The sequence below is a fragment of the Phyllobates terribilis genome, unplaced genomic scaffold, assembly GCF_046119375.1.
Source record: "Phyllobates terribilis strain yellow unplaced genomic scaffold, ASM4611937v1 Scaffold_3__8_contigs__length_932513732, whole genome shotgun sequence".
Classification (NCBI taxonomy): Eukaryota; Metazoa; Chordata; class Amphibia; order Anura; family Dendrobatidae; genus Phyllobates; species Phyllobates terribilis.
In genome coordinates, this window is record NW_027362763.1 from 872,869,132 (window position 1) to 872,883,849 (window position 14,718).

The 14,718-nt window shown below is 41.1% G+C and overlaps 1 protein-coding gene across 3 annotated transcripts in view; it reads right to left on the bottom strand.

Annotated features, from left to right (window-relative positions):
• The window catches only part of LTBP1 (latent transforming growth factor beta binding protein 1), a 439,153-nt gene that overhangs the window by 156,916 nt on the left and 267,519 nt on the right, over window positions 1–14,718 (bottom strand). The window lies entirely within an intron of this gene.

A 14,718-nucleotide genomic window follows, 5' to 3' on the forward strand; every position in this document is an offset into this window, starting at 1 on the left:
ACCAAACAATCTAGATGAACTCTGGGAGGCATGTAAGACTGCATTCTTTGCTATTCCTGATGACTTCATTAATAAATTGTATGAATCATTGTTGAACCGCATGGATGCAGTCCTTCAAGCTCATGGAAGTCACACAAAATATTAAATATGACTCTAATAGCACCACATCTTCATTCACCAATGTTATGCAGCATATATTTGTATTTTAAGATAATTATTTGTTTGAATATCACATTACTTTCTGAGGGCGACAAAACTTTTGTCTTGCCAAAATCTGACCATTCTGTGTTCATTAAATGATCAATATTTCAGCATTGATGCCAATTTATTTTCTTAACCTAAACCAAATTTGGGAGGGTTTCAGCTTTCAAAAGAATAATTTATAAAACCAATGGATGAATTTAACATCAGGTTATAAGCTTTTATTTACATAACATGGATAAGCGACATAACTTCTGTCAGGGAGTGTATATAATCTGAGAGCAGCATGATGTAGGGACTGAGACCCTTATTCCAGTAATGTGTTATTTGCTGATGTGCTTGCTGTCATTTTGATGCAATCACTGTTTTATCTGCTGCAAATCTAGCAGTGCTCAGAATGCTGAGCCCTGTATAACCTCGCCCACACCACTGATTTCTATACTGTACACTGACAAAGAGGGTTACATAGAGAAGGAGGACTACATGGCACCAGACACCTAGTCCTGTAGTGATAATCTGCTGAAAAAACACTGCTTTTTTTAAAACAACAACACACAGCCCAGTAAGTGACACATCACTGAAATCAAGCTCTCAGCCCCTACATCATGCTGCTCGGGGATTACATAGCAAAAACCTGCTTACAAATACCCTTTAAGGCCTACCATAAATACAGAAAAAAATGTTAATCAATTCCAAATTTCAAATTGGTTACAAAAATGCCAGATCATACCAGAAATTTTGCCCAATTGTAGCCCAAGTATCTGGAGGACTGTCAGGCTTAATAGGTTGCTGATGCAGTTACAGTTTATATGCACAATAAACCTATAGTAAGATCACAATAAAAGCTGCGAATGGGCCCAAAGTGGCACAAAAATACCATGTTCTCTTCAGTCTAAAGATGGAAGTTTAAATGATTCAGATTTTCTGAAGGCCGCTGTCAAAAATCAAGATTTGTATTGGCTCGTATATAGAATTCTTCCCAGCACAAGTAAAACCCAACCATATTTCTTATATTAGAGTAACTATATCTGCATTTAACTTGCATTGGTATTTGATACATCTCTAATCCTATGATATTTCATGGTATTGATCTTATCCAAGATCTTTAGGGGATAGAGCATTAGCGCAGTAAATGATCCATGCTGGTTCTTGACAGTATATTTATTTTTAAACTATATGAAGCCAAACCGTGAGTCTTTAAGCCTTTCCAGTCTGCATTACTATGTGCTGGGTGGGTATTTTTTTTGTTTTATGGACTGATGCCTGCATATTATGGTAACAGGGAATGTGTGAAACATGTTCCACACCTGATTTTGTTTTACATTTTTCTGACAGTGTGGAAGTTTAGAATTTGATGGTTCATTTGTGAGTGATGCCAATATTTAAGATGGATGTTTTTTTCAACCTCCTTCATCAAATAGAAAACTCCAGTAAAGGATTTTCATCAATTGGATTTCTGTTAATATACGGTAATTGGATTTATGTTACAAGATACAGTAAATGAAGTTGGTAAACAGCTAACACTGATTAGTATATAGCAACAAAAAGTAAATAATCTGGCTATGTAAAGTCTAGATTACATACAGTATATCTGAAACATATCATCAAGCGGAGTCTGAGACAGGACCACCCAGCGATGACTGACGGGAACATGGGGGCTGGGTGCTTTCACACTGCGTTCTTCTCTACCTTCACCTTACGTCCAAACCCCCCACGAAATGGGTTTCAGCCGTATGCGCCGATGGGGACATTGACGATAATGGTGCAGACTGAGTCACCATGTAATCTGTCATGCATCATTTTTGGCCGTATACGCCTACTAGAGGCGAACACCCAGACTGCATCAAAGTGTCCGCCTCCAGTAGGCGTATACACACAAGATACATAAAAGTGAGTAATCACCCTCAAAAAATAGAATGAAAAACAAAATAAAGGAAGAACCAGGTCCTTATTACATACAATATTATTAAACCCTTACTTCCACAATCCATTAACAAGGCCTAAAAGCGTCACTATGAGAAACACCAATATAACCAAAAGGATGCAACCCAAGTAGGAAGAATAAATCACTTTATTGAATCATAAATTATAGACATGTTAAGAAATGAGACACAGCACGACTAAGGTTAAAAGCAGGGACTCCCGGAAAAGAATTAGAGTACCCTGCAATATCATTGCATACCCAAAAAGTATACCACATGATTGACAAAATACCATGATCACACAGTAGCAAATAGAGTCAAGATAAAGAAAGAGAAAGCAGGAGCTATAGCAAGTATGGCATGGAGAAGATTAACATACCAAAAGGGACGCAAGAACCAAATACGCACCGCATAAATAGAAATAAATGGACTAATCAGCATAGCCATAGGGCAGCAATCCATTGCTGAGTGTAACCAAGTAGTAAAATAATACCAGACTAGGAACCAAGGACACTCCACTCCCTTGACGTGTTTCGCAAAGAAATGCTTTGTCCAGGGGTGATCACATTTCTTTGAGAAATGTGGGCAAATTCTTTGCAACACCTCATGCAGTAAAACTGAATGTTGAAATAGGGAAGTATACAGTTACTTATTAGCATATGTTCTTTTATGAATGTGAGAAACGTAGTGTACATGGTTATCCATGAATGCATCCTAAAGACAAATAATACCAAATCCCACTTATGTGTCCCATAGTTTGTTTATTTATATGCAAACAATATTAAGTCTGGGTTCACAAACTGAAGATTCTGTCTGCGGATTTTATGCTTGCAAAATCTGAAGCATATTATAGTACTAGCGAGGTGGAGAAGTTTTAACTTAATCTTATCCACATATTGTACTGTTATCTAGGTGCGAAATCAACATGGAAATTGGCTTTTGTTGCTTTTTTCAAATCCATGGCATGTCAATTTTCCGCTGTGGAAATGCACCTTATCAGTGTGTGTTTTGCCGATTCATTTCAATGGGGACCCTAAATCTGAAGGTTAAACTACTGCCATTTTTGGCACGTTTTATTGAGTTTCCATAACAAAAGAAAGGTCATAAAACTGAATAAGTGCGGAAAATAAGCGTTGACTTTTTATGTAGAAATTATGTGTATTTCAGTTTAGAAATCGGCTCATAAAATCCGCACTAAATACACAATTGGTGAACCCAGGCTTAAGGCCACTTTTGCCCACTGCAGAAAATTTCTGCTACAGATTACAAATCTGCAACATATCGTCAACGAATCAGCAACAAAATCAGCATGTGTTGCTTAAAAATGTTGTTGCGGATTTCAACCTAAGGTCTAATACAAAACATCTTATAGTGAGAAATCCGCAGTTAAAATCTGCACAAGAATGATCATGTTGCAGATTTGAAAATCCACCGAAAATCCACTCTCATTTACACACGGATGTTTTCCGCAATGTGTGAATTGGGTTTTGAATACCACACTCATTTGTAATATAAACTACCGTGGATTCGGCACTTTACATTTTCAGCAAATTATGAAAGCGCGAACATGATATAAGCACTCCAATGGTCACAGAACAGCAAGTACAGTATATGGCATGTTCCTTGATGGCAAAGCACAAGGGATGTATAGTTATCTAAGAAAAATGAGAAAACCTGATGAAGATGCCAATCATTTTAATATTACCCTTATGGCGATCAAGCAGGACTGCATGATCACACAATTATGTCAGTCTCATGAGAGATTTATCACAGTTTCTTCAACATAAAAGAACATTGTACCAGAATGACCTCAGCCTGTACGTGTGCCAAGCACCTCAGCAACAGCTCCTCCCTTCATATGTCCCAATGGCTTAATACATGTCACAGAATACTACAGAAAGAACCAACATCCATCACAAAATAGAGGAGGAATCCAATCTAAAATAATAAAAGATAAAAACTTTGTAACTATTTGGATTTAAGTTGGGTTTGTTGTGTCAAAACATTTCAAGAATATGAAACTGAGACAGCCTAAGGAAATAAAGGTGCCTGCAACCTATGTACCAGGGAACACAACATTTTTCATAAATAAGGCTGAAGAGGTTAAAGGGCCGGGATTAGGATTTTACACAAACCTCACTGTAAGTGGTGGAAAGAGACTATCCACCATGGCCATCTTCCAGCAGGTGATTGAGCGGGAACAGCTTCTGTACACCGTGCAATGGCCACTAGCACATGTAGAGGGGTTGTAGGAAGATGACTTTTTCAGCAACTTATACATAATGATGTAGGAAAAGGATTTATACTTTATTGAGACTCGTACAAACCATAAAATATCGTTATTTTTATTCCGTATACTGTATATAAATGAAAAGCTACCACAAAAATAAAAGGTAAGAAATCTTTGGGTAACATATCTCTGGGGCCATTGAAAAATCTCAGTTATTCTTTAGCAAAATTCTACTTTGTTAGAGAAACTCCATAATAAAACTGGATCATTTTAGTAATTGGGTGACAGGGAGGCACTGGGGAAAAATATTAAACAACTGCATTCATTGAACATAAGTTGTCATGATGTGAAAACATGTGCAGAGGAGCTGTGGAGCCATCTTGCCCAAAGTGCTATTAACAGAAATATACTTTACAGCTATGTGGATCATAGGAAAAACAAAAGACTGCAGATGTTCTTTGACTTTTTTGGGATAGTTTTCTAGATATTTTTTAGGACCTGTGTAGAGGGATGAGGAGGAAGCGAATGATGACTCTCACCTATTGAATGGCGGATCCTGCGCTATCTCTATATAGGTATAATATTTCTCTGTAATCCTGCTTGGGATGAAATTACTTCTGAAAAGTGAACCATTGTGTGAGTATATATATTATTATTATATTATAAGGCTTAGAATAAACACTGCTTGATTACAGCAGTTTATTACCACTTCTGTCTTCTACTTTGCTGACTATATAGCACTCAGCGTCCGCACCGCCAATGCATCTGTTGGACCTGGTAGTCAAATAATCACGGAGTCTCTACTAGCACAGCAGAGCTGCTGGGTCCTAGTAGACCCAGATCAGCTCTAAAAGTGATTCCTGTAACTGGGGCTCCTTGGAATGTCCCAATTACAGTGGAAAAAAATGAACAATAAAAGAAAAAAATTCAAATCTTTCATGATTTCTTGAGTAAAAAAGCCTGTAAATAATATCAATATGTATAAAACATTTCCTTTTTTAAAAGTACTAAAAAATAACAAGTCTTCACTACAAAAATGTTTTTTTTACATACAATCTATTTTATTACACACATATAACAAATGTACTGCACATATTATGTATCCAAACAACTGTAATAACCTAGAGAATTCATTCAACAAGTTATTTGATGTGAAATACAGGGCTGGACATATCATTGGTGCAGCCTATACAGTCAAAACAGGAGCCCATGAGGTAAAGGGGCCCATTTCCACCCCAAAGCAGATGGAATTGTGCATTATGATTAGCTATTGGACTGCAAAGGGCCCATATGCTGTTCTTGCACAGGGGCCCTCTTTTTTCTGTATCCACCAGTGGTAAAATGTGATCAGTAAACAAATACTAAACGAGGAGAAATTGATTTTTTTTACATTTGGGTCATAAAAAGAAAGTAAATTACACAATAATTTACATGTACCCTGAAATTATGCTAAAAATGATACAATTTGTTCCACATAAAGCAAAGCCTCATACTGCCACGTCAATGAAAAAAATATAAAAACATTATGGCTGCTGTAAAGAGGAAAAAAAAATTGGCTGGTCATTAAGGCCCATTCGGACCTGGTCACTAAGGGTGCTTTCACACTGCATTATAGCCCCAGTTCAGTGGTCCTGGCTTTGGTCATGTCCGAACCCCCACTCAAAACAGGATTCGGACATATGCGCCGACGGGGTCATAGAGTATAATGGTGCCAACAGAGCGAATGTTTGCTCTGAACAGGGCTGTGGAGTTGGTAAGCCAAACCTCCAACTCCGACTCCTCAATTTCCATGACACCAACTCCGACTCCACGACTCCCTCATACATGGCTCATGTTTAAGTGATAAATTTACTGTAGCAAAAATTCATCTCAGCTAAAAGTCTAGACCCTTAGATCAGGAATAGGACAGACAGTTATAGGACATTTCATAACTTTCCCAAATTCTTATGAAAAAATATTCCCCACAAACTGCATTGCACTACTGTACCCAATTTATTATATATTTTCGGAGTTGGTCCATTTTATACCGACTCCAACTCCACCAAAATGGACACCGACTCCACGACTCCAACTTCACCAAAATGGACACCGAATCCACGACTCCAACTCCACAACCCTGGCTCTGACATGTGTCAACTTCGGGCGTATACGCCTACTGGACACGGACATGAAGAAGCAGTCTGCTACGCCTGAGTATCCACCCCCAGTAGGCGTACATGCCCGAAAATGATGTACGTCAGAGCTCACGTTCTCTATGTCGGCACCATTATAGTCTATGGTCCCGTCGGCGCATATGTCCGAATCCAGTTTTTTGGTGGGTTCGGATGTAAGCCCCGACAGGGACACTGAATGGGAGCCTAAACACAATGTGAAAGCACCCTAAGGAGCTAAAAAAACATGAAAACTTTATTCAAACATTAGGCCATTTTTGATGGTACCTTTCCTTATGAGTAATCTGAGTTTCCTATTATTGCTCTGTTTTTCATTCTGAACCATTCTTGCATAGTGAATGTTTATTTTAAATTTACTCATCTGACATTTTATAAAAGTCAATGATTTCCTTCTTGAACCAGCAGAGGGACATGTCACATTTTAGTACGACATTGAAGTCAGAAGCATTAACAAGAGTTAGAAAAGTGAGGCAGATGCTGAACATATTAGTGATTTGGGGAATATTTTAGCCAGGAAGGTATCTAGAATGAATTAACTACGGAAACCTAACAACTTCACTAACTTCAAACTTTACAGAAAGAAAACACTTACAGAAAAAAAATACAGATTTCAATAGCCTTCAAAGATGGTTTTCCTACTGCAGAAAGAGCTCAGATTCTGGAAATCTCTGGCACAAAGATCTAGACAAATCACCATTAAGTAGGTTCTTAGATCGAATTCTGGTGTCAGAGGTGTCGAGAGGGAGGTCACCTTATAGTCTTGGAAATTGGCAATGGTCTGAAGTCTGAACTACACCAATTTAATCTTCTGACATCCCTATAGAATGTTTTAATTATATATATATATATACATATATATATATATATATATATATATATATATATATATATATATATATATATATACACAGTACAGACAGGGGTGTATTAAGAGTAGCAAGGGCCCCGGGCAGTTTAGAACGCGCGGGCCCCCCACACACACCTGATGTATAACGTGACATGTCACATGATCCCCTGTGATAGATCATGAGATAGTTCACGTGAAATTAATTTGGCACAATATTAATTATAATATTTTTTTTAGGCTGTGTGCCCACTATGCGTTTTTTAAGCGTTTCCGCAGCGGCAATTCCGCTGCAGAAACGCTTAAAAAACGCTTGGTAGAAGGCCTGCCATGTTCCCCAATGATAATCCCCATGTGCTGTGCACATGCTACGGAAATTTCCGCTGCGGATTATCAGCATGTGCTGTGTACATGCTGCGGAAATTTCCTCTGCGGATTATCAGCATGTGCTGTGTACATGCTGCGGAAATTTCCGCTGCAGATTATCATTGCGGAAAAATCCGCAGCATTACCAATTATTTTGCGGAAGAACGGCGTTTTCGCCGCCATTGACTTGCATTAGAACGCATGGAATCCGCATCCCTGCATCTGTAGATGCGGAATCCATGCGTTTCAATGTGCGGATGGTACCCGGGTGTGGAGGACAGGAGACTGTCCTCCGGACCCGGGTACCATAGAACCTGTAAAAAAAGAATAAAAAATAAATATTATACTTACCTTCTGATGGCCCCCGGTGTCTTTATCCGATGCGTCCTGGCTTGCCGGCAGCTCGCGATGGTCTGAAAAGGACCTGCCGTGACGTCATTTAGTCATGTGACGGGTCACGCGACCGCTGACGTCGGCAGGCCATCAGAAGGTAAGTATATATTTTTTATTTTTTTACCATTCTTTTACGGTCACACTATATAAATCCATGCTGGTTGCATGGATTTATATAGTGTGACCAAGTTGTCAAGCACTTTCCAAGTGATGCTAAAATCGCTTGAAAAGCGCTTGTCAACCTGCATGCGGAAATGCAAGTGAAGAACGATTCACATCCGCATGTCCCTGGCAGGAAAACGCATGTACATTAAGCACGTAAAATCCGCATGTACAATCCGCATGTAAAATCCCCATGCGTATTTTCTGCCAGGGAGATGCTCAAAAAAAATCCGGAACATTTCTGTATCGTGGGCACATACCGTAGCCTTACATTAATTGTATGACTCAATATTGAGCACACATAGCCATCTATACACAGCGGGAGGCTGCACGTAGCCATCTATACACAACGGGAGGCCACACGTAGCCATCTATACACAGCGGGAGGCCACACGGCGCCATCTATACACAGCGGGAGGCCGCACGGCGCCCCCCCCAGAGACAGCAGGAGGCTGCACGGCGCCATCTATACTCAGCAGGAGACCGCACGCAGCCATCTATACACAGTAGGAGGCCGCACGGCGCCATCTATACACAGCAGGAGGCCGCACGGCACCATCTATACACAGCAGGAGGCCGCACGGCGCCATCTATACACAGCAGGAGGCCGCATGGCGCCATCTATACACAGCAGGAGGCCGCACGGCGCCATCTATACACAGCAGGAGGCCGCACGGCGCCATCTATACACAGCAGGGGGCCGCACGGCACCATCTATACACAGCAGGGGGCCGCACGGCACCATCTATACACAGCAGGGGTCCGCACGGCGCCATCTATACACAGCAGGGGGCCGCACGGCGCCATCTATACACAGCAGGGGGGGCGCACGGCACCATCTATACACAGCAGGAGGCCGCACGGCGCCATCTATACACAGCAGGGGGCCGCACGGCACCATCTATACACAGCAGGAAGCCGCACGGCGCCATCTATACACAGCAGGGGGCCGCACGGCGCCATCTATACACAGCAGGGGGCCGCACGGCGCTATCTATACACAGCGGGAGGCCGCACGGCGCCAACTATACATAGTGGGAGGCCGCACGGCGCCCCCCCCAGAGACAGCAGGAGGCCGCACGGCGCCAACTATACTCAGCAGGAGGACGCACACACACAAACATATACAGACATATACATACACGCATAAACACATTTGAAACACAAAAATAAATATAAACAGACATCACACAATGATATCTGCCTGCACACACACACACATACACACAGACTCACCATCCTCCGGCTCCATTCCTCCTGCCTGCCTTCTCTAAGTTCTCCGTTGCAGCAGTGCAGGCCGGGCGCGCACTGCGTGACGTCACAGCTAGGCGACACGGTCGCGCACAGTGATGCGGCCGGGTCAGCACAGGGAAGTTAACTGCTGCAGTGCCGCAGCGGCCCGCACATATAATAAGGGCAATCTGGCATTAGATACCCCGCCCGGAGCCGCGGGCCCCCTGCAGGCTCGGGACCCCGAACGGTAGCCCGGATTGCCCTCATTATAATCCGCCTATGAGTACAGACCAAAAGTTTGGACACACTTTCTCATTTTAAGATTTTTCTGTATTTTCATAACTATGAAAATTGTACATTCACACTGAAGGCATCAAAACTATGAATTAACACATGTGGAATTATATACTTAACAAAAAAGTGTGAAACAGCTGAAAATATGTCTTATATTCTAGGTTCTTCAAAGTAGCCACCTTTTGCTTTGATGACTGCTTTGCACACTCTTGGCATTCTCTTATATAGGCTGTATTTTCTCTTTTATGTGACCACAAGAAATAAAGGAAGCTTCAATAGCAGATAAAAACTAGAATTGTCGGGGCCTCATAATAATCTTTTGAATGCTGACTAATGCAGCACAGAGCAGACGGGACGGGACCTTACCATAGGACGCATCCCAGGTTTAGATATCAGAGCACAGAAAAAAATATTTGCAATTAAAGGGTACCTGTCAGTAGGATCAACCCTCCTAAGCTGTCTATGTGGCCATGTAGGTCATAGGAAGCTGAATAAAATGATATCTTGATATCTGCGATCCAATGTCTTATTCTAGAGAAATCCACGTTTTTCTTATATGTAAATGAGCTGTTAACCACTTCGTGCCAGAGCCTGTTTTTGCCTTCGTGACCAGGCCAATTTTTTCAATTCTGACCACTGTCACTTTATGAAATAATTACTCTGGAACGCTTCAACGGATTCCCCTGATTCTGAGACTGTTTTTTCGTGACATATTGTACTTCATAATAGTGGTAAAATTTCTTCGATATCACTTGCGTGTATTTGTGAGAAAATCGGAAATTTGGCAAAAATTTAGAAAATTTTGCAATTCTCAAACTTCGAATTTTCATGCCCTTAAATCAGAGAGATATGTCACACAAAATAGTTAATAAATAACATTCACCACATGTCTACTTTACATCAGCACAATTTTGGAACCAAAATTTTTTTTTGTTAGGAAGGGAAGCAGCGCCATTTGACTTTTTGAATGTAAAATTTGTTTGAATAATTAGCGGACGCCATGTGGCATTTGGGGAGCCCCTAATGTGCCTAAACAGTGGAAACCCCCCACAAGTAACACCATTTTGGAAACTAGACCCCTTAGGGAACTTATCTAGATGTGTGGGGAGCACCTTGCACCCCCAGGTCCTTCACCGAAGTTTATAATATTGAGCCGTAAAAATAAAATTTTCACATTTTTCCCACAAAAAATGTTTTTCATCCCTTAATTTTGCATGATCATAAGGGTAATAGGAGAAATTGTACCATGAAATTTGTTGTGCAATTTCTCCTGAACGCGCTGATACCCCATATGTGGAGAATAACCAATGTTTGGGCGCACGCCAGAGTTCGGAAGGGAAGAAGCGCTATTTGACTTTTTGAACGTAAAATTTGCTTGAATAATTAGCGGACGCCATGTTGCATTTGGGGAACCCCTGATGTACCTAAACAGTGGAAACCCCCCACAAGTGACACCATTTTGGAAACTAGACCCCTTAGGGAACTTATCTAGATGTGTGGTGAGCACCTTGCACCCCCAGGTGCTTCACAGAAGTTTATAATATTGAGCCGTAAAAATTAAATTTTCACATTTTTCCCACAAAAAATGTTTTTCATCCCCTAATTGTGCATTATCATAAGGGTAACATGAGAAATTGCACCATGAAATTTGCTGTGCATATTCTCCTGAGTATGCCGATACCCCATATGTGGGGGAAAACCACTATTTGGGTACACTGCAGGGTTCGGAAGGGAAAGAGCGCCATTTGACTTTTGGAATGTAAAATTTGTTTGAATAATTAGCGGACGCCATGTTGCATTTGGAGAGCCCCTAATGTGCCTAAACAGTGGAAACCCCCGACAAGTGACACCATTTTGGAAACTAGACCCCTTAGGGAACTTATCTAGATGTGTGGTGAGCACCTTGCACCCCCAGGTGTTTCACAGAAGTTTATAATATTGAGCTGTAAAAATAAAATTATCACATTTTTCCCACAAAAAATGTTTTTCATCCCCTAATTTTGCATTATTATAAGGATAATTTCTCCTGAGTACGCCGATACCCCATATGTGGGGGAAAACCACTGCTTTGGTGTACGGCAGGGTCCGGAAGAGAAAGGAGCGCTATGTTGGCTGGGATAGGGTGCAGACACCATGTCACATTTGAAGAGTCGCTGACATGCCGAAACAGCAGAAACCCCCACAAGTGACCCCATTTTGTAAACTACACCTCTCAAGGAATTCATCTAGGGAAGTAGTGAGTATTTTTTCATTTTTAAATTTATACTATTGGGCAGTGAAGAAAACATAATTATATTTTTACCACAAAAAAATGTTTTACCCTCAGATTTTACATTTTCACACAGGGCAATGGGTAAAAATGGTGCCGAAATGTGTCACACAATTTCTTCTAAAAGTGGCATTACCCCATATGTGGCTGTATCGTACCGCTTAGCCATACGGCGAGATCTGGGAGGGACGGAGCGCTCCATTTGACAATTGGAGAACAAATTATTGTAGATTAGGCATTTGAATTTGGGAGCACAAAATTTTCTGAATTTCTTTTGGGGGGCAAAGGCCATTTCGCTTTTCAAGAGCCTTTCTGCTACCAGTAACTTGGAAGTCCCTTATATTTTTAACAGATAACGGACCTGAGTAGGGACTAGCTTTTTTTGAGGACTGAGTTGAAGCTTTTATTGGGAACATTTTAAGTAACATTTATCCGGCGCGCTAGGATGAGCACTTACATCGGGGTTTCCATCTAAATTTCCAAGTGATGTAATTCAGATGAAACCCCTGCGGGATCCATTCACTGTAATGAGGCAGCAGAGTTACTCTGGACTCCGTCTGGCTTCTGTTTAGCGGTGTCCTTTTTTCAGAAGTGCACAAAACTGTGGCCAACGGCACTTTTATGCACGCCTAAAATAACTCACACCGTGGGATCACAGGCCAGACGGCATCCACAGTGGCCTATATCTGCCTCATTACAGGGAATCTTCTGTCATGGGTTTCGTCTGAATCACGTATTTCAGAGATTTACACGGAAACTCTGGTGTAAGTGCTCAGCGCAGAGCGCAGGATAAATGTGAGCAGAGCCTTACTGCGATCTTTGGGAGACATAATAAACAAATCAGTAGCAGGTGAAGAATTGGTTTTATTTATTTTTTACGCAGTTCCTCGTGTGGTATAAGTGATGAGATTACTTTATTCTTCGGGTCGGTGCGATTACAGAGATGCCAGATTTACATCAGGTTTTTATGACTGACAGCTGTCACACAATAAGAGACGTTTTTTTTTTTGCAAAATCTAGTTTTTGCATCGCCATATTTTGAGAGCTATAATTTTTCCATATTTCGGCCGACAGAGTCATGTGATGGCTTGTTTTTTGCGGGACGAGTTGACATTTTTATTGGTACCATTTTTGGGTACGTGACATTTTTTGATCGCTTTCTATTCCGCTTTTTCGGAGGTAAAATTAACAAAAACCAACAATTCAGGAATTGTTTTTTGAGGTTTTTTTTTATGCCGTTCTGCGTGTGGTAAAAATGATAAGGCAGTATTATTCTTCGGGTCAGTACGTTTACAGCGATACTACACTTACCGTATATTTTTTTTATGTTTTGGCGCTTTTACACAATAAAACAATTTTATAGAAAAAATATTTTTTTTGCATCGCTTTATTCTGAGAGCTATATTTTTTTCATTTTTCGGCTGATGGAGCGGTATGGCGGCTTTTTTTTTGCGGAACAAGATGACGTTTTCAGTGGTACCATTTTTATTTCCATTTTGCTTTTTGATCACATTTTTTTCCACTTTTTGTTTGGCGATATGATGAAAAAGAGTAGTTTTTTGCTCCGTTTTTTATTTATTTTTATTACAGTGTGCACAGAAGGAGTTAATTAGTGTGAAAGTTTTATAGATCGGGTTGTTTCGGACGCGGCAATACCAAATATGTGTACTTTTTTTTTTTTTTGCGTAAATATACGGTTTTATTGGTTTAATATTTTATTTATTTATTTGTATTTATTTTGTGATTTTTTTTAACAGTTTGAAAACATTTTTTAGACTTCTTTTTACATTTTTACTTAGTCCTGTATGGGACATTAATTTTTATTTTTCTAATCACTGTTCTCATGCAATGCAATAGACATGTATTGCATTGCATGAGAGCTTTGCTGACAGTTTCACACTGTCTGTGTCTCCTGCTAGACTGAGCTGCAGGCTGAAGTCTAGCAGGACACCGTACATGGCAGACCTGGAGGCGGTCATGTAACCTCCGGCTGCCATGACAACGGCAGGTCCTGTCAGACATCAGGGGGCCGTCAGAGAGGTAAGTGGACGACCCCCTCTCCTCTCACTATCTTCTAAATGCCGCGATCACTATAGATCGTGGCATATAGAAGATAGCAAAGGGTTAACATCATTGGGACCTGATCCAATCAGGTCCCGATGATGTCCCCTGTCAGAGCTGTCGCTCTGCACCGCACCCGCAGCGCTTGCAGGACACTGGGGGTCCTGAGGGCTGCGGGACCACCGACCGTTTATAAACGTCGGCGCTGCACAGAGCCCAGCAAGCGCCGACGTTTATGTACAGGGAAGCAGTTAAGATCTATGGGCCGGACACTGATCTACCTGAGAATCTGCCTCCAGAGATTATTTAACATGCAGGGGGGGGTTACCAGTGTGATATGTGATGGCCGCAGGTTCCCCTCAGCTTCAGCTTCCATCTCACAGGCAGACAGGGTTGAAATAGAGTTGTCATACAGCAGAGCTGTGAGACCTGCAGCAAACGTGTTTGTAAGAAGACAACGTTCATTTCTTCTGTCCTGTGTTGGTTACTTGCCTCACAATAGTAACACCTTTCATTTAAAATAATCTCTTGAGGCAGATTCTCATTCAGATTAGTTTCCGACTCAAGAGTCC